This window comes from Psammomys obesus, unplaced genomic scaffold (genome assembly GCF_907164565.1).
Source record: "Psammomys obesus unplaced genomic scaffold, mPsaObe1.curated_primary_1811, whole genome shotgun sequence".
In the NCBI taxonomy this organism is placed as follows: Eukaryota; Metazoa; Chordata; class Mammalia; order Rodentia; family Muridae; genus Psammomys; species Psammomys obesus.
This window is the reverse complement of record NW_026596046.1, coordinates 34,063,758-34,089,858: the sequence shown is the minus strand read 5'-3', so window position 1 is coordinate 34,089,858 and position 26,101 is coordinate 34,063,758. Positions and strand designations below refer to the sequence as shown.

Genomic DNA, 26,101 nt, shown 5'->3' with positions numbered 1-26,101 from the left:
GGGCTAGTGGCTACCAGCAAAAGCACCTGACGGATGAGAGGCTGCCCCTCACGTCTACTCTGGGCTGAATGGAGCCTGTGCCCAAAGGCAGAACAGTCTCACACCTGAAGAAAACCAAGACAGTCCATGTCCCATGTCTGACTGAGCCACTAGCTCAGTTCCTGGTCACCAGAGGGGTCCAGGCTAAAGGTGACATGAACAGGCCTGGTTCCACCCCACCTTGACTTCCCAGCACAGGGACAGTGAGAGCCAGTGAGTCACTTGAAGGAAGTTCTGGGCCCCAAACAGGAAGTGGCTCTTTGGTGTGAACCCCCCTGCAGGACCAAAGCAGTGGGAGAGGCTGATGGCAGAAGAGAAACTGCTAGGTCACGGCCACAGCTGCTAAGACTTCATCCAAACTTCTACTCCGATAACCAACACCACTCAGGCCCCTGACAAACCTGTCTCCTTTTCCTGAACTGAAGAATGAAAGGTGTGTCTGTCCAGACGACTGTCTGTCATCCACTGAGAGGGGCACATGCTGCTGCTGCTGCTTCATGTGTGTGTGTGTTTTCTTCCTGTTGCATTTTACAAGTGTGCTGGAAATGCACGTGCTACCCAAGGAGCATCTTACAATACTTAACGATTTTCATTGTGCTCATGCAGTAGGAACTGAGATCCTCACTCTTTTGAAAACTGTATGTATTGACGTATTTATTGATTTCTCTGTGTGCAACAGTAAGAGGACAACTGTGGGTGTCAGTTCTGGTCTTCCCTCGTGTGGGCCCCAGGGGTTATAGGTGTGTATGACCTGCTTGGTTTGTCCACTTACAGGGGTGCTACACAATAAGCCTAGGGGCTCTGTGCTTGCTAGCCAAGCACTATCTCACTGAGCTACATCCCCACCCTGCATCTTGCTTCATTTAAGTCTTGAGGCAGGGGCTTGCCGAGTTGCCCACGCATTTATTGACCGTGTGATTTCAGGGCTTCAGCCTCTTGTGTAGCTGGGCCTGCAGGGCCTGGCCAGGCTAGGTAATCTTATTTTAAAACTTTCTACTAATTAGAATGCATGCTGTTTAACTTTAGTAAGTTTATGACTTCTTCTGTAACTATAAAATAAATTCTCCTGTATTTATGTTCCCTCTGGTTTACATCTGACAGAATATACTCAAAGTTCACACACTGTGTATGTGAACTTGACCCTGGAGGTGGAGACCAAAGCCTTGTGCATGACAGGCAGGTGCCCTACCACTGAGCCACACCTCCAGGGCTCAAACTCTGCGCCCTTTGCAAAATAATTGCATCTTGTTTTTAATCCTTTAGATCACTGCTGCCGATGGAACACAAATATGAAAATCTTGCTAAAGGGAAGACTAAGATGTTTCGTGAAGCAAATAAAAATGAAATGTAAACATCACTCCTTACCCCAACCTCAGCAGGCCATTAACAAAACACCCAACACACAGAGGCATCACACGAGCTCATTGATGGAGAAGCAGCTCAGCGGGTAAATAGCCATGCAATTGTGAAGACCTGAATTCGGTCCCCAGGACCTACGTAAAGCCAGGCATGGCGGCACACATCTGTAATCGCAGCACGCCAGCAGTGAGATTAGGGTTGCTCAGGAGCCTGAGGCACTGAGGTTCAGGGAAGGAGGGGACTTGGCCAAGGTCACACAGCAGGTGATAGAGTCTGGCTAGACTGGAACCCAAGCCCGTGCTCTTCAGGGCCATACTCCCAGTGGCCTGAGTCAGGAGGCAAAATCGTGGTGACATCGCCTGTGATGAGTGAGGGTGGAGACCATCGAGACCAACCCAGGTTGACCTCATTTAGATTCCAGGGTTTAGTCAGAACAGGATGAAAGGGCAACTTTCTGCTAGTTCCTTCCCGGGAAACGCTGATCAGTGTGAGTTCAGCAAGGAGAAAAAGCCAAGTGCAAATGAGGAGAGAGCAGCCAAGGTCCTCCATGGCCCTGACCTAGGCCAGTGTCCTTTTTGTCACTGGTGCCCTCTGGGCTGGAAGGAGGGGTGCCACTGCCAGGCTAGCAAGCTCCGGAGCTGCTGGGTTTCAGACATGCTGCTGCCGGGAGCAAGGGGTGGCGGTGGGGCCGCCTGGAAGCCCAGTTCAAGGACAGCCAGGCTGGAGTGGCAGGTATGGAAATGGCCCTACTGACTGTGTGGTCCTGGGGCTCCCTTCAGCACCCTGCCTACAAGCTGTCACTCACCAGGCTGGGTTCTGGGCAGTCAGCACCCCACAGCCCTTATCTCCTAATCCTGTCTAAGCCCAGAAGCCATGCGCCAGGCTCCCCCACTCTCCCGGACCCTCCACTCTTATAGGACACACTGGATCGTGTTGACCGCCTGATGGCAAACACCTGGCTTTAGGGACCCAAGTTTCCCTGGACTGCTGGAATCCCTCTCAGGACACCGCTGTCCTCCAAGGCAGCCCTTTACCGACAACGTCCATCATTGCTCCTGGAGGGTCACCACTGGGGTACGGCTGCCACTGTTTCCCAGTCACCTGCTGACTGAGCTAGAAGCCCTGCATGGGGTTGGCTGAGCTCACCTCTCCTCCTCCCCTCCCCTTAGCAGTTTCTGTCTTACTACATTTCCTGACAACCATTCTCACATTGATCCACGTGACCTCAGACACCCAGGGTTCTGTGCCATTGCAGAGATGAGGAAACTGAGGCACAGAGACCTCCATCAGCCAGGCAATAGAACATGAACCTCAATCTGAGGTCTTCCTAAATGAAAGCCCAGGCCTTGGTGCCTCTGTTCCTCTCTGCCCACGGCTTGCATCATCTGGACATGTTCTCATCCTCATGTGCTGCTGCTGTCCCTCCTGGTTCCCTGGGCCCACTTTCCTACATTTCTCTCCTCACTAGGGAAAAAAAAAGAAAAAACAAACAGAAAAATCTGTGAAAGGTCCAAGGAGAATGACTCAATCCTCAGACTCCTAGCTGGCTCTGACCCTGTTTTTTGGTCAGTCCTTGTGAATCAGGGCGGATCTGACATTCTGGGAATGCAGGGAGACTTCAAACCAACTCCGTGAAAACAAGTTGTAAAAACACTGGCCGCCACTCAAAGCGCATGGTCGGATGAGAGGTTTGGCTCCATGGCCAGGGTTGAACAAGTTCATCAGGAGGGAACACAGTGCAGGAAAGACACAGGCTAGACTCAAAGGAAGAACTTCCTAGTAATGGAGACCTGGGACCAGGGATGGGTCTGGGCGTGGTCTCTTTGCAAACAGGCAAATCAGCATTCTGACCCTTCCAGGACCTTCTCGTGTGAAACATCCCTAAAGCAGCCTCCAGCACTGAAGAGGACAGACACATTCCTAGGCTCCACTCCTGACCTGGGCCTGGTTCAGGACGATCCTGGGCTTCTTCCAGCCTACTGGATGCTGCTCTACAGACCTGAAGGTGGATGGGGGCCTGGAGGTGGGCAGGATGAAGGCTGCCCTCACAATCCTTCTTGGGCTTCCACACCCCACATTGTCCCTATGGAAAGGGAATTCCCTCTGGGCACCCTCCAACCCTGCTGCTGAAGACTGCAAGAGGTCCTTAGGGTACCTGGGGCCCCTGAAGATAGGTTCCTTCTAGCTGGGAACACTCAGGCCTGAGTCTGTCCCAGACCATCATATACACCAGCCTGCTTATCTTTCCTTCTTTGTCCAGAAACTTCTGGAAGAGTCATCCATGCTCACTTTGCCACTTCCTCCCTCGGTCCCATCAAGTTCATCAGCAGCTTCCTCACAGGAGACCTCTTGGTCCTCAGCTAACACTGGCCTGACCCTCCTGGGAAGGTTTCCTTCCTTGGCTTCCTGGAAAGGTCTCCTCCTATCCTAGCTCTCCAGCCCCTTGCTGCTCTTCTCTCCCTTGTCCAGCATGGCTGCCCAGCTCATGCTCATTTTTTCTCTTGCTTCTTGGATGCTCAACCCCTGGGCCTTTGCATACCAGGACTAAACTTAGGCTCTCAGTAGCCTGCTCTCCCCGTCATCTGCTCAGCACCCCCAGGAGCCCTGCACCACAGTGGCCAAGTAGGAACTCATCACTCCCCCTTAGGCCTGCTCACCTCAACCTTCATCTCAAGGGCCTTCATCTCCTGACTCCCAGAAAGACGAGAATCACCCTCCCTCTGTCTCAACCCCCTTAACCCATGGTTCATCAGGCTCTGCTCCTGTTCCCTGCCCCTTCTCAGCTGTGTTTTCTAGAGTCATGGCTCTACTCCTCCTGTAGAAGTTCTGACTACCCCCACCAACTGCAGTATGCCTTTAGCTGTTTGCATACCGCTCCCGCCTCCCCAAGTCCAGAAACACCCAACTAAGCAGCATGTCAGAGACTCAGGCTAGCTCCTGAAGGCAGCCAGCTGTGTCTGCTCTGACCCTCAGCCCCTAGGGCAAGGACGGGTGCCTCTGCTCCTCCAGGAGCCCTTTACGAGTCACGTTGTTTTATTGCTACTTCCTAGAGCTTTCCAGAAGTGCCCAGGGAGCACAGATGCATCCCTTACACATGCGCAGCCACACAGACGCAAATGCACAAGGCATGCGTGCATGGGAATGCACACACCAAGGAGACAAACTGGCGCCAGCACACAGGCTTATGGAGCACAGAGACAGGCTACGGGACATGAAAAGACCCGGATCATAGTTGCTCTGAAACCACCAGCTCAGGGGGAAAATAGGGCTGGCCAGAACACCAGCCACCCCTGGAGGGCCACCTGGTCTGTCTGGACCCTGACACTGCAGAAGGGTGAAGGAGAACATATGAAGAGGAGGGGCCAGGGGATACAGGTCGAGTTGGAACAAAGGAGGCTAGTAGGTGACTTCGGGTCCCACCAGCCCTTCGCCAAAGTGGGTCTCATCTCCTGCAATGGAGCCAAACTGAACAGAAAAGGTAATGAATGGGGTCTGATCTATTGGAAGGGGGGGAGAGAGCCAGTACACACCTCACACTCAAAGCTGACATAAATGACAGGAACAAACATGGCATGAGCCCCATCGGCCTGCCCCCTGCAACCCTGGCACCTCCCGAATCCTCCTGAGTTCACTTCACACGTGGCCTCCCCTCTACGGCACTGCAGGACCTTACACCTTTTTCTGGTATCAGGAATGAACACCCAAATGAACGCCGCATGCAAAGCTCTACTTAGCCTGGCCTCAATCCACCTGTCTGGTCCCGCCCTCTGCACCTCAGGGAGCCTCGCCACCTGGAGCTGTGTCCTTCTCCAGGGACTCTCCACTTAGCTGTGGATTTCCTTCGTGTGGAACAGGTGTCTACAGTCTCCATGTGACAGACTCTTACAGATCCCTCTACACCCGCACAGGAAGCGCCTCTGTTCCTAGGACTGACTTCAGCAGTGACAGCCAGGTCCCTCAGTCAGCACAGCATGAGTAAATTGCATACAGTCAAAATCATGCCCGGCTATATATAGCTCCGGCTTATATGCGATGCCTAGGCATTGTTCTAGGCATTTCCTGTTTTGGCTCCTGTAGCCCTTACAGCAGGGGCAGATTGGATTTCCAGAGACATCTGCTGCAGCCGTGCCCATCCCCCACAGTCCCCTTAGCGTCACTGTGACATCTTCCCTTGGAGAACCGAGGTCCATGCTCAAGGGCGGGAGGGCCTGGAAGTGATGGCTGAGGGGACACTGGCACCCTCTCGAGGCCGTGTCTTCTAAGGGAACGCAGCCATCACCTCACTCCGGAGCAGGAACCCTGAACCACTTTGCAGGAGCTTTGTCTGCATAGGAATCGTCATGCTATGGGAGGGCTCAGCCAGGTGTTTTTGTTTGTAGACAGAGTCTAATTGTATAGCCCTGGCTGGCCCAGAACTCATTAGGTAGACCAGGCTGGTCTTGGACTCCCAGAGATCCACCTGCCTCTGCCTCCTGAGTGCTGGAATTAAAGGCGTACATCACCATGCCCAGCTTTCAACCCGGTTTTTGGACAAAGGAGGCCCTCAATGGACATGAAAGCAAAGAGAAGCCCCAGTTCCAGTGACTCTGCTGCTGGCTGTTCCAGCCACATGCCGCTTGCCTGAGCCCATCTTAAATCTCTGATTTATGAAAGGAAAGGTAGTTTGTGTTTTGCTTTGCTTTTTTTTTTTTTTTTTTTTTTTTTTGGGCAGGGTCTCATGTAGCCCAAGTGGACTTGGAATTTGCTATGGACAGATAACTCTGAACTTCTGATTCTCTTGCTTCCACCTCCTGGGTGCTAGAAATACAAATCTGTACCACCGTGGTTGGTTTCAGGTGGTGGAAGGTTCTAACACAGGGCTCCAGGTGTGCTAGACAAACACTCTCTGGTTAAGTTACAAGGTTTGAGGGTGACCTGTTGTGTAAAGGACAAAGTCTCTCTGCTATAGAGAAGAAAGACACAGGACACAGAGAGCTTAAGCAACTTGCTGGAGGTCGTAAGGGCAGTAAGCTGCAGAGGCAGGATCTCAACCCAGACAGCTTCGCCCAGAATCCTCGCTCTTTCTACCAGGATGATAAAAAGTGCCTCCAGGTTTGATTGTTCCTCCCACCCCCACCTCAGAGCTCAGGGGAGTGGCTACCAAGTGAAGAAATGATGGAAGGAAGAGAAAAGCAAATGACAGGGCAAGAGGGAACAAAAACAGGATGTAAGCTCCCAGATTCAAGAGGACTTAGACCAGCCTGTGTGGTACAAGTGAGTCCCCCCAAGCTCTTGTTCCTGGGGCAACTTCACTATCCACAACCCTGAGCAGTCATGGAGTCAGAGATGCCACAGCCTCTGCCCACCATGGGGATTCTTCTCACAAGCTCATCCTGCTTCCTCCCTCCTTCTGCAGCTCTGACACTTGCAGAATTATGCGTGGGCCACAGGTTGCTGATACTGTAAGGCAGAAGTTCTCAACCTGTGGGTCACCCCTTCATGGGGATAGGGGGTTCAAACAATCCTTTTACAGGGTTGCCAAGATCATTAGAAACACAGATATTTATAGGACAAGTCACAACAGTAGCAAAATTATAGTTATGAAGTAGCAACAAATTTAAATTCATGGTTGGGGGTCACCACAACATGAAGAACTGTATTAAAGGTTAATAGCATTAGGAAGATTGAGAACCACTGCTCTAAGGCCTGTGGACTCTCGGCATTGCCAGAGACCTAGATTGAATCACAGCGCGGCCATTGACTGGCTGTGTGAATCTGGACAAACCCCTGACTTTCTGAGATCAACTGACAGACACACAGCCCCTACTCTGGCTTCACGGGGTGTGAGTGACATATGGGTGTGTGGTTCCTGTAACCCACAGACAGAGGGACGGGCCTCTAAAAGGAAACCAGGTAATAGAAATGACTTCTACCTCCCACTCGGTGCGAGCCTGATGAATGTCAAGCCTTTCTACATGCAAGTTTCTGCTCTACCACTGAACAGCTGAACAGCCAGCGGAGAAGGATCAGACGCCTAGCAAAGGTGACACTGAACATGGGATACAACCCAGGCCTGTCCGTCCAAAAGTCCCATTCCTGTCATAACAGTCAATATCCAGAAGCAACCCAACTGTCCACGAATGGGAGAATGGGCAAAAATGTGGTATATCCACACAATGGAATATTACTTGGCCTTTAAAAAGAAAGCCTGATTCTTGCTGTATAACAGGACTGAGCCAAGAGGGCATTACCCTAGGTGAAATAAGCCACTCGAAAAGCGACAGATACCAGGGGATTCCATTTAATGATGCCCCTAAAGGAGTCAGATTCACAGAAACAGAAAGTACAGTGTTGGTTACTAGGGACTATGTTGAGGGGAGGGCAGGGGAGGGGGAGGACAGGGAGGGGGAGGAATGGGAGGCGGGAGGAGGGCTAACTAATGGGGTTATACAGCATCAGTTTTACCTGATGAAAAAGATGACTTCTGCAGATGAAGCTCAAGGACAAAGCACTTTCCTCAGTGTATTAAGGCTCTGGGTTCCGAACACACCACTCCTGGGACTCGCTATGCAGCAAGGTAAATGTAGTTACCACCATGCATTTGTGAGTCCAAATAACACAGACGGTGTGTTACGAGCCCAGACTAGCCTCAACTATCTATGTAGTCAGGGATGAGCTTGCTTTGATCCTCCTGCCTCCACATCTCCGTCGCTGGAATGACAGGCCTACGTCCACCACACCTGGTTTGGTAATGTGGTGCCAGGGATTAAACCCATGGAGTCATCCGTGCAAGGCCAGCATTCTACTAAATGAACTATATCCCCTGCCTGTGTTTTGAGTTCTTGATATAAAATAAAATTTAATAAAATGCTCCCAGTTTGGGGGAGACGGGAAGTAAGGAAGGGTACTGAGGAGGAACACTCAGGAAGGCCTCCAATTTGGCACAGGAATACTTCTGTGGGGCAGGATTTGGGCAAACACATATAAGCCTGGGGCCCTCCAGGCTCTGGTTGGACCTTCAGCTGACTCCAAGCCCTGACTGCCCAAGTCTCCCAGCTCTGTCCCCGAAGTGAAGAAAGCAGGCCCTGGTACTCAAAAAAGAAGGGATTTCTTGAGTACCTACTATGTACTGCGAGGCCCACTTACCCTATGACCTGGGCCCCCTTCTGTCCTAGGGCCTCTGTCTTCCTGAGAGGGACTCATGATGCCGAGGTGTCCCTACAGTTCTCACACTGGCAATCGGTGACAGGGGACAGCAGGGATCTGGTGCTTTGGTCTCATGGTCCTCCCCCAAGCAGCCTCTGGCCACGTTGTGAAAGGGACTGTGAGACCCAAGAGGGTTGGACTTAATTCAGACTCAACAGACCTATGCCTGGACCTGCTCTGTATGTGACAAGGATGCAATCCCCAGCCTCAGCCAGTAGTTTCTCCAGTTCCACATAGGATGCCAAAAGAAGAATAGACTCAAATATATAGCAAACCATGGTTTCCTATAATCAGAAGGATAGAATTTTCCCACCCTGGAGCTCCCTCAAACAGCTCTGACTCTGGTCCCTTCCCCTGACTCTCAGCAACTCCCTCCCCCAAAAGCACAGGGTAGGTAAGGCCTTGGTTCCCAGCCCTAACTCCACGAGGTCACATCAGGACATGATACCAAGCTTCCTCTCTATAGCCACTGGGTAGGTTAGATGAAGCCAGGGCACCAGATGCTGAGGACAGGTCTGGCATGCAGTAGGTGCTCAATAATAGCCGTTCTCCTTGGCTCTCTCCTTTCAGGCAAAAAAAAAAAAAAAAAGCCATTTTTATTGATTGGTTTGTTCCACTCAAAGCTGGTATGTTTGTTTGAATCATCTCAGAAGACATTCCCCCAGGACACTAGGAGACTGGGGGCCCAGGGGAGAGGGAGGCAGGAGGAGGAGCTGTACTTTACAAAAAAGAAAAAAATGTCATCCATCTCCTGGGACCAGGCTGTGAAACTCTTCTCAGCGTCCCTCCACCCAGGAGAGTCCAGGGTGGCCCCAGATCCTGCTTAATAAGCTCCCCAGTGCCTGGTGGGGGCTGCTGCATTGGCTATGCTTAGATCCCATGCAGCCTTCTATTCTTAGCCAAACAGAAGATGGTGCCTGTCCTGCACTGCCCAGGAGAACCTGCCAGTCTCAGATGGCCACTCACAGCAATGAGACATAAGTGGGAGCACTGAATTGAGGAGCCGGGCCACAGGAGGGCCTCAAGGGGGCCCAGAACCCCATGGAGGGGCCTGCCTGGGCTGGGTGCAGGTTTGGATTCTATGACTCCTAAGACCACTTCCAAGTCACAATTTCATAGGGCCCAAGGCTCTAAGGTCCCATGAGCTGGTATTCTCAATATCTGGGGATAGAAAATCTACAGTTCTAGAAGAGCAAGGGTCTCTCTCAAGGACTCTAAAGACAAGCCCTCTTGCCATATCTGCCCTTCCCCAACCAGCCATGGAGGCAGAGGCTGTCATCATTCTTCTGGTCCTGGGCGCTCAGGCACCACAGTAAAGCTGGTGGATTCAATCACCCAGCCTACCAATGAACTGCTCCACAACCCTTCATCGCTGGACATTGCTGGGCAGGGTAGCTGTCACGGTGTCCTGTGCCTGTACGGCCAGCACACCCCAGTCATGAACAGCAGTGATGGGTCACAGCCCCAAGTGGAGAAATGGGATGAGAGGCTCACTGTCTTTAGAGATCAGAGTTGAGCCCACACCGCTTCACTTTTGGTAACAGCTTCCTGGGACCAACTCTTCAAACACCCTGTTTCAGATGGCAAATCTGGGGCACAGAGAGGAAGATGGGATGCTCAAGGTCACATAGGGGGCTGAAGACAGAGCCAGCAGAATCCTCCCTGGGTTAGGGGTGGCTAATGGGCACACCTCTGGGGTAGTGCCAACCTCTGATCCTTCTCTGGGCCCTTTCTTCCCATCCATCCCAAACTGGGGATCCTGGGGCATGGCTGTCTTCTGTTCCCTGAGTCCCCAACACAGTGACCATAACATAAGGTCATCTGTGGGACAAGCCAAGAAGCAGGAGATGGGACAGCAAGCAGGTTATGGACTCATGCCCAAGGCTGGCTGCTGAGCACACATGTGGTCTGCTGAGGACTGACCCTGACGTGTGTAGGGGACACTTGTCAAGCAGCTAATTAAGCAGCTGCTCCATCAAAGGGAGCAAATGAGGCATACGCAGCCCATCCACACAGCCTGGCTGTCACCAGGACCAGGAAGCCAGTCTTAGTTGCTGGAGCCCCTGAGCTGTCCCCCAGGGCTTCATACCGAGTAGCTTTTGCCTTTCCTTTAATATAACAGATGGAGAGTGCAGTGTGCTAGTCCCTGTGACATGGAACAAGAAGAAAGGGGCTCCTTACATCACCTGGTTAGCCTTCAGGGCTGCCTGGCTCCCCCAAAAGTGACAGACACTGGGGTGATTTGAAGTGACAGTCGCTGGCGTACCTTTGCTGTTGCTCCTTCCCAGGCCCCGTGGAAATGGCCTCTTTCTCCCTGAAGGAGACCAGCCCCAGTCCTTCGTCCCTGCCAGCACTCTTGTTTCTTTGCTGCAACCTGGAATTGGTTCTTCCCTCCTAGTCCGTGGCGGACCATGCACCCTGTTTGCTTTGACCTCAGCCCAGCCTGAGAGACCAAGCCACTTCAGCAGCCCTTTTCAGCCAAAGTCAGAAAGGCAAGCTGCAAATCCAAAGTGTGGAAACCGGGACAGAACCACTGTTTGACTTTTCTAAGCCAGAAAGACAGGAGGTGGATTAGAGCTGTGACTCAGTGAGAGTGCTGACCCAGTATGCTCAAAGCCTTGAATGCATAAGACCTGATTCCACACACAGGATTGAGGGGCAGGTGTCTGCAACCAGCTTAAGTTACATTGCTGTGCTATTACGTCCTTTTAGCTAACGCCACCCCTAGGCCTCTCCCACCCACCAACCCAAGCGTAGAGAACATCTGGGCTGTCTCTGGGGCCAGCCTTACCAGCTGTCTGCTCTCCACTCTGCTCTGAAGGGGCCAGGACACCATCTGGGGGCTGTAGGCACAAAGGCTTTAGGAGGGACCCCCAGGATTCAAGAGGAGGGGCTGCTGGCTAGACCTATCCTGTTCCTTGAGACCCCATCCTGGCCAGGGTTGCCAGGCTGGATTGCCAGGCTGCCTGTGCTTGGAGTGAGTGCCCTGGGTTATAGTGAAGTAAAGCAGCAGTCATCCCAGAGAGCCTGTTGCCCCTCACACCTCCTTGAAACCAGTGGGAAAGGGAGGGATGTGAGAGTGACTGTCTTGTTCTGTCCTTCAGTTCCTATGACTGCCAGCCCCGATCCTTCATCACCGCCAGCCACCCAGGGCCATGCCCCACCACACCCCCATACGCAGGCAAATCCTGTTGGATCCAGCCTTACAGCAGTGCTGGCAAGCTGAGGAGATTTCCTAACACGTGCCTCCCACCTGTCCCAGAGGCCAAAACCCTGTACTCCGGGGATGTAGCTGGGGAGGTGGCGTCTGAATCCAAGAGACAAGAGGGACAGCAAGGTGTCTGTTCCTGCTCTGTGCAGGGAGAAGGAGTACTGGCTTGTGTGAGCAACTTGTATGTAATTCAGAGTCCTATTGTTGTGGCCTGAATAAAGCCTATACTACAGGGGAAGCCTGGTAGGAAACAGTAAGCCACTGCTAGAGAACACTTCCAGAAAAGGTGACAAGTGAGTCTGAAGTTGGGGGGGGGGGCGGGATATAGAAATTGGACAATACAGACTGTTGATCACAGCTAGTTATGGGAGGGTCAATCTATCTACTATCTATCATCTATCTGTCTATCTATCATCTATCTATCATCTGTCTGTCTGTCTATCTATCTATCTATCCTATATTTTTTTGAGACAGGGACTCATCTTGTCCCTGTCTTGTCCCTCATCTTGAACTTGAACTTGACTTGAAGGATGACCTAGATTTCTGATCTTCCTGTCTTTATCTCTTGAATGTTTTGATTAATTGCTGGAGTGTGCCACTATGCTTGGTTTATACACTGCTGGGGATAGAGCCCAGGGTTTCTAGGCAAGCACTCTACCAACTGAGCTACATCCCAAGTCCCTAAGTTAGTTTATAATATGTATCCATGTTATCTCCCTAGATCAGCACAAAGCCTCATGTGGGAGTCATTAGTACTAGCCTCACTCAACAGAGGCAGACTCTGGAGATACCAGACTGGGGAACCTTCCAGAGTTCCAACCCCAAGCTGCATGCACTAATCCTCTTTCCAGCCTGGCTCAACTCCCCTCTCCAGCTCCTCCCTGCTTTGTCATGGGATCTGGGGCCTTAGGAGAATGATTAGAAAGGTGACCAGGCCTACCACCTGTGGAGGCAAGGCAAAAGGAAAAGTGCAGTTCACTGGTAAAAGGCGGCTAACACAACCCAGGGGCTTCTGAGCCCTCCAGTTGGGGCAACCTGGAGAACCTCAAGACTAGAGGAAGAGTGAGCATACCCAGAACTCCTGAGAGTCTTGGGAGGATTTGCTAGTGGCCTTGCCTAACCACAATAAGAGGCCCTGAAGCCTACAGAGAAGGACCCGGTTAAAGATCCATTCAGTTCACACATGTCAACCAGACACTAGCCAAGTGCTGGGAACACTGGGATGAGTGTGACTTGGTCCTGGTCCTCAGGGCCCTCCTGATCAGCTAGGCACCCGCTCAGTGGGTACTTAGACACTCCTTACCTACCCAGTAGCCTTTGCAATAGTGTTCCTGTGCTCCCATTGTCCAGGGCCCCCTCGAGCACCCCCATAGAGTGCGACCTCTACACTTCCGCTCCCAGCTGTTACTTTGCTGAGAACGCTGGACAAACCCCATCCTCACCACACTTCATCTCCCCTCTGTGGCACAGGCACTCACTACACACCCTCAATGCCGAGTCCAGGGCAATGGGCCTCAGGAGGCACCATCTGTGCCAACCCTCCTCTTCTGGGCCTCCCTCACTCCATTTGATTCCTCAGACTTCCTGCAGCAGATGTGAACTCTGAACTCGGCCTGGGGTAACTGGTCCTCAATAGCTCCTGGGAGATCTGGGAGATCTGATACTAACCAGGGCCTAGGTACGGATCCACGGTACAGAATAAATGTGTCATCCGCCCACCCACCCACCACGACCTGGAATAATTAAAAACTTGCTTCTTCCTTTTAAGGCTTGTATTTGTCTTTCTTTAAAAACCCTTAGTGGGCTGGGAAATGAAATGGAAGATTCTTAGTCAGACGTGTCTTGGCATTTCCCGGGGCTGGCTGTGTGCCTGGCCCACAGTCGGTGCCTGAGACAGGTCTGTTGGTGGATGAAGAATCCAAACATCTCTACCTTCACGTGTCCTGCAGACTGAAGCTCTACCATTACAGCCAAGACTGTCTTGCACCAGTGTCCCCAAGATAGTCTCCAGAACACAAACAGTCCTAAGCCAAGAAACAGCTTCTCCCTGTGGCTTCCTGTGTGAGACATCCTGATGACAATATGCCAAGCAGCTTGTCCCGGGTTCCAGGCCTCCAACAAGCTTGGGAGCCTGGCATGATAGTGCACACCTGAAATCACAGCACTCAGAAGGTGGACACAGGATGACCTGGAGTTCAAAGCCAGCCCTGATTATGTGAGCATTTGTCTCATATAATGCTCTGAGGCTGGTATCTAGGAAAGACTTAAACTGACCATTTAAATAGAGGCAAATAGTCTAACCTCATCCCCTACCACCAGTTCTTGCAGAGAGAAAAGAAGGTGACATCGTACAGTCTGCAAACAGAGTACAGAGGAAGGAGATGGTCAAGGATGGCAGAGATGTGAGCTAGCTGTGAGGCAAGGATTCTGCCTGCTGGTCCAGGCATCTACTGTTGGCAAAGTGGAGCCTAGATCCCTCCCTAGAGTATTATGGAGATTCAGGGTGGTGAGGCAAGCAGAGGCAGAAGTCTGGTGCCAGCATTCTGTCTGTGCATCATGATTTCCCTGTCTTTTGCCAGAGGGTGTGGCCATGTCTTGACCAAACACAACCACTGCAGAAGTCCCCCACCAAGATGGATGGAGTTCTCAGCGAATTCCAGGGCACCAGCAGCTGGCAGGATAGAAATGAATGAATGAAGGCTCCTAAGATCCACCACTTAGAAATGACACGCAGACAAGCACAAGGGGAGAAGAAAGAGGTGCTGAGATGGAGGAGGCAGGTTTATGGACAGCAAGATGAAGGGATGGGGAGACTGGAGCCAGAACATATTGCTGAGCAGGTATGGCCACAGGAGCAGGCACTTGGCAAAGAAGGCAAGTTCTATAAGGCCCATCCTTGCAGGAAAAGAATCATCTCCTCACCTCAGGCTCCATGCTCTTTCTTGAAGGCTCCATCCCAAACTATGCAAATTGTTTTATAGGTATGATGAGCAGGGGAAGCCCTTGAGCATGGCATAGGCCTTCATTGCCTGAAAGACTGTTCCAGGCACCTACACCATTTGGCATACTCATACACGAGACATTTTGAAAGGATCTACTATGTTCTAGGCAAGTCCTGTTTGGCACTGTGGACAAGAGGTCACGGCAGGCAACATCATCGCACACAGAAGGTTCTAAGCAAATGATGCAGCAGTTTACTTAAAGGTAAAAGCAAGTTTTTGTAGGAAAAATAAACAAAAATTGCCCAGAGCCTGGAGTACCAAAACACATCGCTGAGTGGCCTCAGGCAGTCACCTTTCTTTGACTTTCCATCCTTTCATCTGGAAAGTGAGGCTGATGGTAAAATTAGTAATAATTCTTAAAAACTGCACCAGACACAGGACAAGCACTCTCTCACTCGACTCACACAGCCAGCGTGAGGTCTCTGTCTCTGTGTGAGAAGATCATCCTTTTCCCACTTAAGGAATCTGAGGTCAATCGGGAGATGGGAGTCACAGTGGAGTCCTGGGCAGGTCTTCCAGAACCTACCCTCGTAGCCTCTCTAACAAATATTCCTCACAGACTGGGGAATTCAGAGACATTGCAATACTAATGCTTTTCAAGGCTACACCGGTGAGTGTCCAAGGCAACAGGAAGGAATCTTGAGTCCCCTTTGATACTGACATGCTTAAGTTTCCAAGGCTTGCAGAACTGTCCAGGTCCAGAATGCCTGCATTTCTGGCCAGTTGCCTCCCAGGAGAGTAAGCCATTCTCCCGGGGTCCCTGCAGACCCTCTACCATTGCCCACAGAGCAGGGTTCTTCCTGATGCCCAGCTCCCCCACGATGAGGCCACTTGGCCTACAACCACCTGCCTATCTCGTACTCCACCCCTGTCAATCACCTAGAGAGTCCTGCTTGGTCTAGGAGGCAGGGGAGGTTCTCCAGGGTCCCTCCCCAACCTTCCTGACAGATTGCAGGGTCTCTCGCAATCCGTACACTAGCTTCGCTGAGCCTCTTCCAGGTTTCCCGCTTGCAGAGATTAAAAAGACAGGGTGGTTCTACTGAAGGGAAAGTACACAAGCAAGCCAGAGACTGTGCAGAGTTAGCTGGGTGAGCAGGCCCAAGGGCACCATGCCGCCATTGCCTAGTCTGTGAAGGGAGACAGCACCTCATCTGGAATCAGGAATCCCCAACTGACCTTAAACTCAGGGCCACCCCTTGGGAGCCTCGGCCTGAATAACGAATTTTTCAGATCCTACCACCATCAGCCCCTGGAGAGCCCTTGCCTACTCTGCTTTCAGGTTGTCTGGGGCCCAACAATAAGAAAATGGCCATGAAGCTAAATTGCATGTCTTCACTAGGGAGACCTGGGCCCCAGAATGCAGAGACTCTCTAGGCCCCGTGCTGGTGAAAGAGGTTGCTAAGTAGCCTCATGCCACATTGGCGAGACAGGTAGCCATCAGCATGCAGGCTTGCAGCTCAGCCCAGGGCTCTCTCCTCTACCCCGGAACCACACCTTTTGGAGGGTGAACAGTTAAGACAGTTCACACATACCCTCCACCCTGGCTCTGCTATTGACTGCTGGGACCCCAAGCTCTAGGGTGGAAATGGACAGTCCCTGTTGCTCTATTCCCTGCCTCGTTGCAGTTACTGTTGGGCACATGAGGATAGAGGATGGACTCAGCCTGCCTCCGCACAGTCCCCAGACAACATGAAAAGGATTCCAGCTGCAGAACAATGGACTTCAGTCAGACACAAGAAAGAACTTCCTGGAGAGGCTTTAAGGATGACACAGAGAAGCAGAGCTGGGTAAGGATGGCTGTACAACTTCCTGTGAAATATAAGATGCTGTCTTATCTCCTGTGTCATTTTACCTTGAACAGCATGGACAGCGACCATTGCTACCCAGTCTCATGGGATGCAGCTAAGTAATGCTCAGCCAGGCTTCGTGGTTAGCTCAGTGCCTTTTGGTTCTACGCAAAGAGGCAGAGGTGGGTCTGAAAGTGAGGACAGACTCTGCGGCCCACACCCCTTCCTCCACAGGACCCTCCTTTGAGCACTGAGACACCACTCCTGTCCCTGATGCCCAGGCGAGAGCTGTGAGGCAGGGGCAGGGACAAGATGCAGGTGCTCCTGGTGACTGGCTCTGTGTCCTAGGCCTGTCAGACTCTGCAGCCATCATCACCGTCCTGGGGGGCCTCCCAGTATTTCCATGCCAGGTGCCCAGTCAATCTCCTGTACAGTCCCTTAGCCAGGCTTCCTCCCAAGTCCAGACTCGGCCCTTCACACTATGCCGCCGGCTCTCCACACCCTCCATTACCAGCGATGACTCTCTACCATAGTCTGTAGGTTCCATACCCCCTTACTGGCCTTCAGGAGACTGGGGGCTCCTGAGCTCAGGGTAGCAAGGCCTGAATGAGGGTCAGAGACTAGTGGTGGCAGCTGTCAGCTCTAGGGAACATTGAACATGGCCACCTCAGGGCTAGCTTTGAGCCGCCACCAATATCTTCATGAACTTTGCCCACCAAGAGGCAAGGCAAGGCTTCACTGGAAGCCACACTCACCCTGACTTGCTTGGGGGGTGCAGCGATGAAGAGGAGATCACCCCAGAACCCTGTCTTTGGGAGGGCTATAGTGGTCAAGGTGCTTTGGTATGGGGTTCCCTCCTTACTACGTTAGCAGTCTGAGCTTGACTCCCCAACAGTGTCATTCATACAGGTCATTTGCTCAGAGACAAAATGACCCGCCCGTTGTCACCTTGCAGTCACTAACAAAGTGCAAGTTTTGGTGTCTCTAAACCAGCCTCCACGGCAGTCGTTGGATTGATTTGGCTGCCAAAAAAGGGAGCTGATTTCAGTGGGGTCAACTGCTGGTGAGGACATGCACAGAGGCCTCCAATGTTCTCTAGACACCCTCCCCTCACTGGAAAACAAAACACCCCTCTGACACTCTCCAGCTCTCCCAGGTGGGACCAGGAGAGGGTGGGCAGGGCAATCGGGTGTCGGGGCTGGAAAACAAGCAGACTCAGACAAGGCTCCATTGTTACAGGGAGCCTGACACTTTGACCATTAAAGCAAAAACCAAGCAAGTGGAGTGCTATCACTTACAGTGAAGGGAACAGAGCGGACCGAAGAGATGGCTCGGTGGTTAAGAACACGCCTGCTCTTCCAGAGGACTGGGTTCAATTCCCAGCACCTACATGGTAGCTCACAACTGTCTGTCCCTCCAGGACCAGGGGACTCTGAGGAGACCAGGCATACACGTGACACATAGATGTACAAGCAGACAAGACACCCATACACATAAAAGAAGAAGATAAATAAATACAACTTTTTAAAGAAGGACATTAATGGGAAGAACCGCAAGTCCTTGAACTCACCCTTTCCCACCCGGCTCTGACCCTAGAAACCTGGTACAAGCAGGTGGCTGGGACAGGGACTCCAGGGACTGAGTCGAGGCAGGCTCTGCTGCTGCTGCGACCTTTCATTGCACCTGGGTGACATAGCGTGTCAGGCACGCACCTTCCATGTGTGGCCTCATCTTAGACAAAGATTATTTCTACCCCCGCCCCCCATTCTTCAGTTGAGGAAACCAAGGCTGGAAAAAAAGACTCCAGGAGAACAAAGTCTGTCAGACTAAAGGGCTTCTCACCTGTCACTTCTCTGCTCAGGGAAGTCCCAAGTCAGGGAGCGTGGCCAGGAGCTGCTCCTCAAATGGGCAGCCTTGTGGGATGCTTCCGGCAGCATGTGGAAACCACAGGCAGGTCTCAGATGCCCTACACCGAAGTGTCCTGAAGTGCTGATAACCGAGCCCGTCCTTGCCTCAGAATGATGAGCCAGGCTCTCCCAAGCTGCGGACAGTTTCTCAGAAGGCCCAAAGCTACTGCAGCCACACCCACCTTGGGAACAACCTCTTTAGGAGGAAGGGATTCAGTTCTCTAATCCCATGTTCCAAGGGGCAGAGTGTCCTCAACACTCACAGCCAATCCAGTGAAGACAAAGACAGAGTGCCCTGACCTCACGTACCTCTGGTGAACTTCTTTAGAATTCTTGAGGGCAGGGGAGGTCCTGACACTCTCCTTACCACCCCCCTCACCCCCCACCCTCCACCCCCGGTTCAGGTAGGAAAGAACTTTCTTTTTGAGGGTCTTGCCTGGGAAGGTGAGATGTTTTGAGGAAGGGAGCTTTTTCTTCTTTTGTTGATGTTGTTGGGGTTTTTTGGTTTTTTTTTTTGGTTTTGGTTTTGGTTTTGGTTTTTGACACCGGGTTTCTCTACACAGCCTTGGCTGTGTGGAACTCATTCTGTAGACCAGACTGGTCTGAAGCTCACAGGGATCTGCCTGCCTCTGCCTCCTGAGGGCTGGGGTTACAATTGTGCTCTTCCAGGCCCAGTTAGGGTGCTTTTCCTTAGAGTCCATTCATTCACAAGCTTAACAGCTACAGGGCAGAAGCCAGGGATCCCCCACTTCGATGGGCTACTTCGTGAGCCAGAAGATAAAAGAGCTCCAAACAGGCCTGTCAACTTGGCCCTCAGCCTCGGAAAGGCTAGGCCTCTTGGGTAAGTGGTCTATACTTCCGCCAAACTCCCTGTTGGCTCTCCTGTTGTGGATGGAGAGGCGGCAAAAAGTGAAGGAAGGACAACCTGCAGAGGTTATAGGTCCTGGCTACCTTAGGAAAGAAGACATCAGCCCAGCTCAGAAACACTGCCTCCAGGAAGCCTTCCCTGATCCTTCTCTGGGCAGCCCAACCCTGGCCTACCTAGTCAACATTCTGCATTGTCATTGCTTCTGTGTCCTCCTCTTCCTAGAAGGCTGTTCATTCATACTGTAGAGCAACTGCCCTTTGCCTGGGACCCATTCCAACACCCTCCTTGAGCACCTGTTCCCTCTCAGCAACCTGCTTGGTGCTGAAGGCACGGACAACAACCATTTACCATTTACTGAGTGCTTATGTGCTGGGTTTTGTGCATGCCTGCAGGGTGCCAGCAGCTGAACCCAGGGCCTTGACTAGTTAGAAGGTGCTCCACCTCCAAGCCAAACCCTAGGCTGTGCTGGGCCTTTGAGTACCTTATATGTAGGATCTATGTCGTCCTCACAATAATAGCCCTTTGAAGGAGGAGATATACTGAGCCCAGTATATAGATCAGGGTGACTTGCCCCAGCCATGTGTGTGAGACCAGCCCAACCTCAGGAAATCGCTTTTTAGCTTGGAACTTTGGTACCCAAACTTTTACCTGTGGTCGGTATGCTTCCTCCACGGCCCACGGTCTCCGTGGTGTAATGTAATGTGGTGTAATGCTACCTCCCTGAAAAAAAAAAAATAATCATGCTTGTTCTGCATCTATTGGCTGGATCCGAAAAGCTTGTCCCAATTGGGTCACTGCTGTTGCATGCACAGGGTTTGAGAGAGACACAAGGGTTTGAGAGGTCCTCAGGCATCTCAGTCCTACTTCCTGCCCCAGTCCTAGCTCACGGTCCCTCCCAGGCCAACAACTCTCTGCTCATGCTCACACATGGCTTCTCCCTGAGAAGGGGCTGGGAGCAGCATCCCCCATCTAAATTCACTAAAGAGCCTCCTCCAGAAAGTCCTCCCTGCCATGCCCTGGCTCCAGTCACTGCGCTCTTCAGCTAGCTTCTTACAGAGTCATTTGTTCATGAAGCCAAAAGAGGGAAAGGCAAAGGGGTTTACTGAGAGTGGCTGCCTGTGTGCTGGCCTCAGCAGCCTCCCACTCTCTGCAACTCACTAAGCCTCATACATTGCTATTATCTGCTCATCTTTCAGGTAAGAAAATAGGCACCAGAGTTGAAAGGCTTGTGCCAGGGGCTGCTTTCCTCCTCTGTCCTAGGATAGCTACCTTGTGCCAAGCACAGTGGTGGGCATTTGATGGAGAGGTTCTGGCCAGAGGACAGACAGATCTACCCTCTCCTCAGGCTAGTCAGTGAATGGGGGCCATGGGCCAGCAACAGAGGAGGGCTGGGCTCTACCTGCTTGCAAGGGGTCCCAAGGGCTTCTGGGAAGAAACATCTCTGGTTTCTACCTTCTAGGCCTCTACCAAAATTCCCCTAACCACAACAAAACAGCAGGTAAACCATGGCCAATAAAGCCCTGGCACCCTACGGGCAGCTAAGGAAGGAGAAGCCAGCTGCCCTGCCAGTGACCCCACAGTGGCCAGGCCAGCTGGCCTCTAGTCCTGCCATCCTGGCCTAGCCCCGCCAGCTCTCAATCATAGCTAATGACTATGCTGCCTCCAGTCCAGGCCACCACCCTCCTTCAAAGTGACCACAGTGCTCCTGGCCCATACATTGATTGGCCAAAATCACAGCTCCTGTCCCACCACATCCTTTAGCCCTGTGCTGTGACCTCTTCCTCCTGCCAGGGTCATGAAGGACACCGAGAAGACCTGAGACACGGGGTGCGGGGACACTAAACAGGGCACGGAGGGGCTGACTCATTGCAAGCAATATACCCAGCAAGCCAGCACAGACCCCCAGGCCAGGGTTTCTTCCTGGGCTCTACACTCAGTCTAACACTGCCATACCCTGGCCCAGGGGAGGAGTCTCGAGTCTAGGCTCCTCACACTCAAAGAATGCTTTCGAGGAGTTGAGGGCACAGAGCACCTCCTAAGAGCTGGCTTAGTGTCCACACAGTGGCAGAGAGGAGCACAGATTTCCAGTTCAAATGGATGCAGGCCTGACTCTCTGTTCCCTGATGTTCAGCTCTAGGAATTTGGGCAAGACAGAGCACCTCCCCGAGCTCCTGTAAGTATCTCAGCAAAAACAGCCGTTCTGCAGAGTTACCATGATGGACAGTGTCAGCACATTGTGCAACCCTTCCTAAGCAGCGAAGGGCATCAAGCTATGACTAACATTGCCATGAGAGTAGAATCAAATGCGCATGCGTTTCCTAAACTGTAAAATATTATTACTTCTATCAGTATATGTTTACTGTGAAGTGTTAAGCATCCACAGATGGCATCCCAGAGGGGTGGACAACCCGAGAACATTTGGGGGTGGGATCTGTGTCGCAAAGTGGGCCAAAGCAGAGAAAGTGAGCAGAGAAGGGGCAGGGATGTGACCCAGACTATCCCACAAGCAAAAGGGTGGCTGGGTGGCCACATGGTATGTGTTAGGTAGACAGTGATGAACAAGGAGCCTGAGGCCCCAATAGTGGCTAGGGCTGCAAAGGCCACACCCAAAGCCTCGGCTGGTTTCCCCGTCACAGAGGGCCTCTAAACAGGGCCTCCACTCCTCTCCCTCCCGATTGCTCAGCCCTCTCTGATCCTGAATCATTACCCCAGTGTTACTGCTCCAGAATTCTCCTCAGCCATCCCACCTACCATACCATCTCATTCCCATGAAGCAATCCTTTACTGCCATTCCCGCCCAGGGTTTTACTTATGCGACCCTATGGTCACCCATAATGAACTTGAGAAGTGAGCCTTGCTATGCTAATTTTACAGAGGGGAGAAATTGTGGCCATGTATGGTCAGGAGTCTTGGCCTCTGGTCTCACTGTGAGCAGGTGGGACAAGCAGGATTCCCTGAGGACCTCCCTGGCCACCACCCTCCTTCCCGAGCATCTCTGGAATCAGAGATCTGCAGCTTGATCCTAGCTCAGCTCCTTGGTTCCCATTATTGCCTATAGGCACCCTGCCCCCAACATCAGTAGAGAGCTGGGAGGATAATAGGTCCCTCTCCCCTTGTCCTGCTCCATCCTCCCTCCTACACACACACACACACACACACACACACACACACACACACACACACTCTCTCTCTCTCTCACACACAGCATAACCCAGACTGAAGCACAAACAGGAGCCACTAGCCTCCTCTAGTGGGGCGGAAGCACAGAGGAGTGCAGCTATTTCCCTAGCCTGCCTCCCAGTGAGGGGAATGATAAATTATTCATTGCACCCTGTGCTTAGGGAGGCCAGACAATGGGCCAAAGGGAATGGACACTAGCTGCTGCCCCACAGGAAGCCACAGTGGGTGTGAGGACTGTTAGAATCCAGAACCCCTTACCAGTGTCCCCAAGTAGATTCTAGAAGGCTCTGTAACTAGGCGAGGTGGCCCAAGGGAATCTGACCTGCCCAGGCACCCCAGCTGAGCAAGCTGAAGTTTCTCAGGCTGCAACAGCCACTTGCATCCTAACCTCAAGCAAGTCTGAGGATTTTCCAGACTTCCTGGCCAAAACTCTAGTTTCCTTTCTCTGTAGGGAAGGAAACGGATGGTGGCAAGGCACTGTGTGTATCTGTAGCTCAGTCAATCTTGGTGGAAGAGCCATTTCACTCTCACAGAGAAGCAGAGGGCTCAGAGGGTAACATGGCTGCCCATCATCAGGAGGCAGGACAAGTTCGTGAACCACAGCAATGACTGCTGGTCACTTAGGCTCCAGTCTGACACTTAGCCCATCTGTGTAATTTCTACAACACTCGGCAGACAGTTGACACTCAAATAGTTCCTGAAGCAAACTCAGCAGGCCTGAGTCACATGAGGTAGCCTCAGATAATAAGCCCACATCAGGCAAGGTCCACAAACTCCTTAGCACTCGGCAGTTTGCCTATGGGACCCTCTCAATTATCCGAGCTTCGAAGGTTGAGACATCAGAAGGAGGCTTCCTCCAACTCCCCTACCCCCAACCCCGCTCTGCCCAGCCAAGGTTCCCAGCTTTCTCTCTCCAGCACACGGTGAAATGAGATCACAGGTGTGAAATTAGTTCATCAGAAGGGAGCTCTGTTTAGATGCAGGGATTATGAAGAGGATTTGAATCCTCAGGCAGAGGTGGGGGCAGGGGAATCCCAAGCCCCTTAGTCACCTTCTAGGCTCACTGAACCCCTCCAACCCCGGGAACAGGCTTCTAGTCTTTAAGACCCTGCTCCTTCTCCTAGGGGCTTTCCGAGGTAATTTCCCCAGACTCCAGGCAGCCTAGCACAACAAAGGTTAACTAGTCCCAGCCAAGGCCACAGTGTCCGGACCAAAGCCATATGCCTCCCCCTCCCCACCCAGAACAAGAGCCCACAGAGTCTGTGCCAAATGCTCTTTCACAATATCTCTCTCCTCCATAGACCCAGAGGCAGCAGGAGGAACTTCTGCCTGGGAATCAAGTCACCTGGACTGTGTCCCCAGACCTGGCATCCCTAACCCTTAAGACCTTTGAAGTTCTCTCCTGGGCCGGAAGGGTCTTGCAGATTCCTGTGCATAGAGAGACTGAGGTCAAGCTTTGAGCCCCAGCTCCAAGCACACATGCTCGCTGCAGCTTCATACATGGTCACCCCAGCCTACTGGGGGTGGAGAACTCCCAGCCACAAACCCAGGAGGTGTGAACTGGGAAGGGGAGAGGACCCCTTGATGGATGTTTGGAAATCTTTTCTTCAGGTCTGCTTATGGCTCAGCCACCTACTAGCTTTAGAACCTGGAACGACCGTGCTCTCCCCAAGTCTTCAGTGTCCCCATTAGTAATGTCAGGGGAAGGTGGGGAGTTGTGAGGACCCACAACTCCAGCTTCCACATAGCTGTGGCTTGGGGACCCATACTGTAGTCTCCTAACAGATCAGAGTACTTCAGTAACTCGGGGACACTGACTTCGGATGCAAGTTGTCCCTCTAGCCTGGACCCCAGGAAGAGATCTTTTGGAACTGGCAACTTTCCCATCTCTGCCCTCAACGCTGGGTCATCTTTCCTGAGAGATGGCATACCCATGGTCCAAGAGAGAGGCTGGTAAGATGTACCTCTTCAGCGTCAAGATCGGTGCTTAGATCTGGATGCCCCAGAGGCCCCCACCTTGCCAATCTCTTGCTTGCAGGCTACCTACTTCCTTTCTTCCCCCCTCCCTCTAGGCTCTTTCCCTCTTTATCTCCTCCCTTCTCCCCGGTCTAATCCTCACCAGAGGGCAGAGGTCCTCAGCGCTGTCACTCCTCAGTTTCCCCACCGGTCCGCGCCCATAGCAATACACAACAGCTTTTATCTCAGGGGTAGTTCGGAGCTTTGGATAAGAACCGATTTGTGCAAGGGCGGGGCTCGGACCTGAACACAATGGGCACTCAATAAGTGCGGGCTTCTCTCTACTATCTTTCCCGCGCCCTCCCCTAAAATACTTGACTCTCTGCTGGTGGCCCCTCCACGCCCTCCGCTGACCGGGGCCCTCCCTGCCTCTAGGCTCCCGGGACCGCTCCCGCCGCGCATCCGGGGCTCTCACCTGCAACCTCGGCTAGCTGGAGAATGGGGCAGGAGAAGCCCCGGTGCTCTCCTTGGGGGCAAGCGCGCCCAAGTCCTTAGCCTAGGGCGGAGAAAGGTGGCAGCTTCGGCTCACAGCACCAGCCCAGAGGTTCAGACTGACTGTCCTGCCAGCCTGGGACCCCTCACGGTGCGCTGGACCCTGGCGGCGCCAGTACAGTTTCAAGTCCAGAACAGTCCGGTCCAAGGCAGCTGAAGATTTGGTTCTCTGGAAGCCGGAGGCCGGTGGGCGTCCCGGCTCCTCTACACTCAGGTCCAAAAGCTCGAGCCACCTTGCGCCGAGCCGGGGGCGGAGGACACTTGGGCGGAGATGGGTCGGTATAATGGGGCCGGACGCGTCCCGCCTCGGAGCTCCGAATCAAGGCCGGGGCTCGAATGTCCCAGCAGCTCGGGACCACGGGGCTGGAAAAGTCCAGGCGCGGAATGCGGGGCTCGGACCAGCAGGGCAGGGCAGGGCAGGCGGGGCGCCAGCGGCCAGAGCACGGCGAAGAGTCTGCCCAGGTCCGGACGCGGCTCACTCTGCAAATCTGGGCGGACTTGCCCCGGCAGCGGACTCCGGAGCTCTGGGCCGCCGCTTCACTTCCTCCTCCTACCGGCTCTGCGCTCGCCGCTTGCTCAGCCCCGCACCGCAGCCTCTGCCACCGCCGCTGTCACCCTAGCCGCCCACCCCCACCCGAGCTGCAAACCGAGCCGAGCCGAGCCGAGCCGTACCGAGCCCCGCCGAGGCAGCGCCCGAGCGCCAGCGAGCCTGGCCCCGCCTCTCGGGGGTGGGGCCAACAGAACCCCGCCCCTGGCCCCGCCTCGGGCAAAGGCGGGGCGTGCGGGATTCTGCCAGGCGGGTCCCCGCGCGGTTGGGCAGCGAGAGCCAATGGGAGAGCGGAGAGGAGGTGGCACTCTGCTGAGCGTGGACTGGTGCGGCTGGAGGAGGACAATGAGAGCAGCGTGCCGCCGGGGAGCCGGCCGCCTGGGGGTCAGGATGGAGGGAGAGGGTTTGGCTGCGACGGAGCACGAGGACCGCGGTGGGCTAGGGCGAGGCAGGGAGGAGTTGGGATGGGCTGGGATGTCCGTGAGTGGCGGAGCCCGGGGCCTGGCGT

At 53.1% G+C, this 26,101-nt stretch overlaps 1 protein-coding gene across 3 annotated transcripts in view; it reads right to left on the bottom strand.

Moving 5' to 3' along the window:
* The window catches only part of Gdpd5 (glycerophosphodiester phosphodiesterase domain containing 5), a 76,100-nt gene extending 50,452 nt beyond the window's left edge, over positions 1-25,648 (bottom strand). For 2 of the 3 annotated variants that reach the window (XM_055623627.1, XM_055623629.1), the window contains exons 1-2: positions 24,970-25,648; positions 20,007-20,078 (exon numbers count right to left, since the gene is read on the bottom strand). The gene's annotated coding sequence lies outside the window, so the exon portion shown is untranslated. The remainder of the gene's footprint in view (positions 1-20,006; positions 20,079-24,969) is intronic. The other variant, XM_055623628.1, reaches the window with a different exon arrangement.
* Between the last annotated feature and the right edge of the window lie 453 nt (positions 25,649-26,101).